The 7,532-nt window shown below is 43.5% G+C and overlaps 1 long non-coding RNA gene across 2 annotated transcripts; it reads left to right on the plus strand.

Annotated features, from left to right (window-relative positions):
* Positions 1-1,199: 1,199 nt before the first annotated feature.
* Positions 1,200-5,490, plus strand: LOC149303714 (uncharacterized). Of its 2 annotated transcripts, XR_016272004.1 has the most exons (3): positions 1,211-1,426; positions 2,352-2,469; positions 4,549-5,490. It is a non-coding gene; the product is annotated as an uncharacterized LOC149303714 (long non-coding RNA). The 2 variants fall into 2 exon arrangements; XR_016272003.1 differs by lacking the exon at positions 2,352-2,469 and having other exon boundaries at positions 1,200-1,426.
* The last annotated feature ends 2,042 nt before the right edge of the window (positions 5,491-7,532 follow it).

The raw sequence follows: 7,532 nt of genomic DNA on the forward strand, positions 1-7,532 counted from the left end.
CCATCCCACAGAATCCTGGGATTTGTAGTTTCGTGAGGCACCAGCACTCTTAGCTAAAGACCTGGCAATACAAATCCCAGAATCCATAGGATGAAGCTACAGAACTTAAGTGGTGTCCAACTGTGTTACTTCTACAGTGTAGATGCACCCAAGGCCCTAAATAATATATTTTTCCTGCTTCTAATGGGAATAAGCAAAGCACATAAAAGACCCAAATTCCAGATCTGATCTCTCTCTCGTACATACACGTTCTCTCTCTCTCTCTCTCTCTCTCTCACAGAGTAACATATCCTCACATGCAAACATACACCTCATGCACAAACACACATATTCTCACACATACATATGCATACACAAATGAGGTGCCTTTCACCTAGTCTGATTGCCTGTGAAATCTGGCTTGCTTAGCGAAGTCTCAAGCAGAGAGAGCTCATTCCCAACACTTCCTGCCTGATTCTTTTAATGTGAGAGTCCTAGAACTAGACCTGAGCAGCTTCTGTCTCTAAAATGTTTACTTGGCTACTTCCACAGATCTCTGGTGAACTCTTAAGTGAGACAGCCCTGGCTAAGACTACTCCTGCCTTGCAAAATGCATTAGATCCAAGCTTAATAATACGTAGCATAGATCCACTGAAACTGAACAGAATTAAACTAGCCATGATTAACTGAAGTTCCATTTATTTCAGTGGATCGACTATTGGTATGTCTTAAGTCTAAATCCAGTCCAAGGAGGATCTTCAAGCACAGGGGCCAGGGACATTTGATATGCCAGATGTCTTGAATGATAACTCCCACCATCCCTTACCACTGGCCGTGGTGATGGGAGTTGTAGGTCAAAGCTGGTGGGAGTTGTAGGCCTAAGCATCTAGAGGGTCAAAGGGTGAACTATCTCCACTCTTTTGGAGCAACCTCCCCCCAAAACAACTATGTTGTGGAAAAATTCATGGAAGCTTATCAGTGGAATGTCAATACTATAAATATTTATATGCTCACATTAAAGTTTTTTTTAGCAGATCCTGTCCATTTATTTACAGCAGTTTCTGTTTGGCTGGGTGTGTATCTCAAATGCACAATGAGCAACATACATGCTCAATGTACTGTGCCCAACTTCGTCCTGTGCCTGCTCACTTACAGGAACTCCCTAATTGCCTCCTTATCATTCCATCATCCTTGTCCCACTGATTGACATCTAAATGGGGAAAAGCAGGCAGGGTGGGAACCAAATCCCAAGTCCCCATAAGCAGGCACACTCAGGCAACAGTCGAGACAAACTGACCTCGCATGAGCACAGACTTTGGAGTGTGCGCAAGTGGACAGAGACCATCATCACAAGCAGGCTGGGGAGCACTGAAAGAATGGAAGAATAATACTCTTTTTTAAAAAGAAAAAAAAAAAAGAAAGATCACATCCCCAAAAAACTCTTGAGGTAAGAAAGGAATAGGAGACAAGCATCCCAAGGGAGATAGAACAGATGGTCCAGTCACTTCTCAGAAATAAGCAGAGCATGGGAATCTTAGTAGTTTGGGTTACAACTCCCAGAATCCCCCAGCCAGCAAGGCCACTGGATATCCTGGCTGGGGGAGTCTGTGAGCTTCAGTTCAAAAAGTAGTATTTCCAAGCTATGAAAAGAAGAATATTTTCTTAAAGGGCACTGCTAGGGAAACAGGGAGAAGGATTAGGAGTTGGCAACTTTGACATCACTCTCCATAAACATCTTTTAAGAGTAGCTTGATGTACAATAAAGTGATTGCATCTATTCTTTTTTTTTTTAATTGCCAGTAGAGGTGAGAGTAAACTAGTTAGTTCTTTGTGAAGTCGAAGGCTTTCATGGCCAGCATAGTTTTTTGTGGGTTTTTCAGGCTATGTGGCCATGTTTGAGAAGAATTTGTTTCTGACATTTCTTCAGATGCCAGTCACAGATGCTGGCGAAGTGTCAGAAACAAACACTTCTAGAACATGATCACATAGCCCGAAAAACCCATTAAAAACTGTACAGTAATTAGTTCTTTCTTTTGTGGTGAGTTGCCAATCCTAATTAGAAGATACATGTGAGTGAAGCCAGCCCTATCATTAGGCACAGTTCATAAAAAAAAAAAGGGGGGGGATAACTTTGTTATTTATTTGTTATTATTGTGTTTTTGTTGCCACAGATGGATATAGAAAGAACACTGTGGAATTTACTGTTTGTAACTTGATTGGCTTTGGATTCTATGTTATTTGATTTGTGTCTCTTCTTTAGACAGCAAAATGTCCTGGCATGGGTCCGGGATACAGATCTGCAGTTTAGCCAGACTGAGCACTATTTGCTGTCTGGTTCTGGTTCTCTCTGGAAAATATCTTTGCTTTTACAGGACACTTTTAACTATAGACAACATTAGAGGGAGGTTATCATTCTTCTGCATGCTGTGAAACATCAGGAGAATACATAGAAAGCTTAACTACTGAATTGACAGTGCTTCACCTTGCAAGGTACATACTGTAAAAATTAGACATACTGTAAAAATTAAGTAAGGGAACATAGTTGATTGAAAACCTTTGAACTAGCCAGTGTTACTGTGCTTTTAGCAGCAGACTGGTCTGAAGTAGCAGTGTTTTGGAAAGTTTGTCCTGTTTTTCTGCATGTCAGGGAAGGTGTTTAAAAACACAACAGTAGGCCTGACAAAAAGACCCCTTTAAAGGTGTGAAATGTGAATCAGGATGCTTTTTTTAAAAAAAGAAAGAAAGCAATTTGTACAAATTGGTTTCATGCTTAAAATGTCTCAATGGCCTTTGGGGAAATACTGATTTCTAAACGCCTCTGCCCAAGCATGTGTTTTATTTCTTTATGATGAATGAGATTATATTTAGTTATTTGTATTTAATGGTAATGTTATAAAGGCCAGATGTTTCGCAAATTTTGTAGTAAAATTTTAATGATCTTTCCACCCATTGCCAAAGAACTCATGACAGCTTCCTGTGAAACTAAAGCTGTTATTCAGTTTAGACATAACAAGAACAATAAATGTGACATAATCTAAAGATAAGAAGATGGGTAAGACAAATTGACTCAATGGACAGATGACTATTGTCCACCTGCATATAGCGACACTTGCATATGCCTTTAAACAGGGGTAGGCAACCTTTTTGAGCCGGGGGCCAGGTTGCTGTCCCTGAGACAACTGGGGGGGCCGAAGCCAAAAAATAAATAATTAAATATTTTTAAATAAATAAATAAATAAACCAGGACAAATGTAGGGCAACATTTTCAAATGGTGGACACTTTTTTAAAAAAAGTGGAGGACACACAAAACATTTTGCTGATTTTAAAAAAAATGTTAATATAAATGCATGTTTCTGAGGCGTCTATAGACAATTGCCTCCCTTGCCCCTGCGCGCGAGAGGCCAAAGGCCTCAGCACCAATCGGCAGCAGGACCGGGCTGGGGCCGGTCCCAAGGCCTCGCCGGGCCGCATCCGGCCCGCGGGCCGCAGGTTGCCTACCCCTGCCTTTAAATCTCTTGTCAGCTTATTGCAACCCATGAATTTCATAGTTTCTTAGGCAAGGAATATCCAGAGATGGTTTTGCCAGTTCCTTCCTCTGAAATATAGCCTACTACATTCATGGTCTCCCATCCAACTATTAACCAGGTCTGAACCTGCTTAGCTTCCAAGATCAGACAGGATCTGGTGCCCTATGGGTGTTTAGCACCCCTACATATAGTACTCTGTTCCAGTTTTAACCCACCAAGACCCCCCCAGGTGAATCCTAGACAAGAGTTCAGAAATCCCCCGGCCAGCATAACAAATAGTGTCAATCTCTGAGTTTCATCCCAATTTTCAGAAACAGAAGTTGGGTTACTGGGCAGAACTTGGAAAAGTTATGTCGTTCTACTACAGTAGAAGCCTTTGGCCAGAATAGCCAGTAGCTATCTAGCTAATATATTCTTTGGGTCATAGTCTGCCAAAATTGCATACCATCCAATTGTCCTGATTTGACAGGGACAATCCTGATTAATCTTCTGTTGTTCTACTTTTGTTGTTGTTGTTGTTGCTGATATTAAAATATCCTAGGTTCTCTCCTCACTTTCCACCCTTGTCCTCAGCTTATTTTCATTGCTGCAATCTGAGTTGAAAGTGCAAAAGTAGTTTATTAGCTGGGGAGAGAGGAGAAGGGATCAGGATTTTGCCTTTCATAGTAAACGCAGGCAAAAGTAGCTTGTGTGTTTGTCCTCATGAATAATTTTTGCCCTTTTGACCACTCCTTGATCACACATCTCCCAGTTTTCATCTGTCAAATGTTGGAGGGTATAGAATTGGAGGCTGGAATAAGATAATCATGTATGCTGACTTGAATCCTTGGAAAGAAGAAGAGGGCAGAGTAAATCTATTGATAGACTAAATGAGCAAGTGTAGTAGTGATTTGAGTGCTGGACTGACTCTGGAGAGCAGGGTTCAATTCCTGGCTCAGCCATGAAATCTGCTGGGTGGCCTTGGGCAAGTTACATTCTCTCAGCCTCAGAGGAAGGCAAAAGCAAACCCCCTCTGAACAAATCTCTGTTCTCCTTCCCCAGATCTTGCCCTCTTGGCCATCATGCTTTACGATCGTGTGACAGTGAACATGGAAAAGGAAGAGGTTTATTTGGAGCGTGTCTCACCACGCCTGCTCCTCATAAGCACGACCACAGGAGGTGTGGAGGCCTCCTGCCGCGAATGCCTGCTTCCCTTCGGACTGGTGCTAGGCATCATTGGGCTAGCAGCCACCAGTGTGGCCTGTGCCCGTGACCCTCCTGGGTCTGTGTTGTCGATCCTGGGGTGGATTTTGCTGGGCATTGGTGTCCTTGGCGTGGTCACCAGCTGTGCGTGGCAGCAGTACAGAAGGAGAAAACGGTGTGGCAGCTGGACCATACTGGTGGGAGAAACAGAAGCAAATAAAGCTGTTGCGTGAAAATCTGGGCCTGGGGCTTCCTGGTGGACACAGTATTTCTTCCTATGGAGTGACCCAAAGCACCAATTCTAAACAAATTCCCATTCTGAATTGGTGAAAGATTTCAAAATACTTCCCCAAATTTCAGTCCAAAGCAAAGTGGATGTCCAGTCCAAGTCTGATGGCCAGCTGATTTCCACTGCAAACAAATGACAGACTGCATTTTGGGGGGATTTCTCTCTATAGTGAAAATCCATGCTGGACCATTACAATCAACTGGGACTGCTCCAGCCGTGTTGTGCTGACTGTTTCTGCCATGATCAGACCAGGAGAGGAGTGAGTAGGTGACAGACCTTTGGGAAGGCATTGGCACAATTCCACCAGGCTAAGAGAGAGCAGGCCAGGCCACCATCTGCTCTACCACAAAACCACCTCATTGGGCTTTTTTCCTTCCTTTGCTGTCACCCTGCAGTCATTGCCCCAGGCTGAGCAATCTCAGTATTAAGAACCTGTGTGCTTTTGTTTTCCTTTCCTCTCCCCATCCCCTTTTGTGTTATGGCTTTTTAGAATATAAGCCTGAGAGCAAGCATTGTCTTGTCTTTGTCTTTTTTAATTGATGTGTAATCAACTCAGAGTGTTTCAAGTAGTAGAATGGGATGGAAATGCTATTATAACCATCTTTAATAGCAAGTAATAATTGCATGAATGTCTTGCTCCCTTTCTTGGACACATGCTTCCATACAGAGGTCAATTAATTCTATCTCCCTAAACTCCATCCTCCTTCCTTAAGGGATTCTTTTGTGATAAGGAAAAGGGTAGAAATGGCAGAAAAACTGGGGTGAGGGAGGTACAAATAGAAGATGTCATCAGGACATCCACTAAAATATAGGCTGAAGTCCTGCATCACGGGCTGTAATATGTAACTTTATGATGATGAAGTAGACACAATATGCAACCATGTTAGATAACAGCAACAATGCACAACAGGGCACCACGCAAGATGCCCCATTGCACAATAATAGTTCCCACTACATAATGGGGCACCACAAAAGGACATCCATAACTTTCCGCTGTCCTCCATTCTGGATTACTAGTGCCCAATGGTCCTGTTGCTCTTGCACAAGGGCAGCATGTCCCAAAGTGCACATCAATATCATTGCTCACTCTTTGTACAATGGCCCCAATGGCACAGGTATGGTAAGACTCCCCTTTTGTGAATACAACCACTGTGCAATACCACAATTCTACACTGTACACTTGTATGTTGGTTTACATCCTGACAGGATGTCAGCTGCAGAGTTTGAGATAGGGTGATTTGATAACAGAATAAGACTGGTCCCAATCCAGTCAACAAGGCCCCAAGAGGAAAAGGAGGGCTACTACTTCCTGGACTATGCACACAACTGCACACAATCCTCTCCAGGCTGGACTCAAATCTCTGCCATCTTGGTGCCCATGTATAAACAGACTGAGCTTATCACTCCAGACCATGGTGCCACACCTAGGTCACAGCATTGTTCCGAGAGCAAGACCCAGTTTCCTGAGAATGGTGTTCCACAGGCATGGCTCCACTAAGGAGCCAGCTGCCTTAGACTGAGCAAGGAAAGTGAAGGGAGCATGACTTCTGCCCCCCTCCACATCCTTTTTTCTCCATCCTGGCATGCAGTTCCAAAACCTCATTACTAAAAAGGATTAAGTCACTGCAGTTTTATTCATGTGTTACACATTTGACATACACTCTATACAATCCCCGGCAGATGGGTTATGGGAAAGTGCAGTCCGGAAAGGTAACATTTCCATGCTTTGGTTTTAGTCCCATATAATATATAGCCTTGACGAAAGCGTCCGTCACACTGTCCTTACCAGGTAGGTAGTAAGGATGATTTAGAAGAGCCAGTGTGGCACAGTGGTTTGAGTGTTGGATTTTGACTCTGGAGACCAGCATTTGACTCCCAGCTCAGCCTTGAAACCCACTTGATGACTTTGAGCAAGTCACATGCTCTCAGCCTCAGGGGAAGGCAAAGGTAAACCTCTTCAGAACAAATCCTGCCAAGAAAACTCCATGATAGGTTTGCCTTAGGGTCTCTAACATAGCAACAAGGGTGATTTAATTCTGAAGGGCTTTACTGCCAAGAAGAAATGGAGAAGACTGGTGTGGTATGTTCTTTATCACTCTAACATAAGGCTCTTGCTGTCATAAAGTTCTTCCTAAAGCTGAAGTGGAATCTCTTTTCGTGGAGTTTGAATCCATTGCTCCGAGTCCTATTCTTTGGAGCAGCAGAAAACAAGCTTGATCCTCAATATGGTATCCCTTCAAATATTTAAACAGGGCTACCTTATCACTTCTTAACCTCCTCTTCGCCAGGCTAAACATACCCAGCTCTCTAAGCCACTTTTCATAGGGCATTGTATCATAGGGGTGCACTCACCAGGGGTCCTACTACTCAACCATCTTCCCAGAGGCCCCCTGGCATTGCTCCTCTTTGTTGTTGCTGCTTACTCTCCTGTCCTATCTAACTGTGTAGTTTCCACTGCCTGGTTCATCCCTCCAAGCTGTGGCATGGTTTAGTCTCAGAGGCCATGGGCAGATGAATGAGCAGCGGAAGCAAGGAGGTACGCTCCCATGTTTGA

Source organism: Sceloporus occidentalis, unplaced genomic scaffold (assembly GCF_023333645.1).
Source record: "Sceloporus occidentalis isolate IW3139 unplaced genomic scaffold, rSceOcc1.0.p SCAF_14, whole genome shotgun sequence".
Lineage (NCBI taxonomy): Eukaryota > Metazoa > Chordata > Lepidosauria > Squamata > Phrynosomatidae > Sceloporus > Sceloporus occidentalis.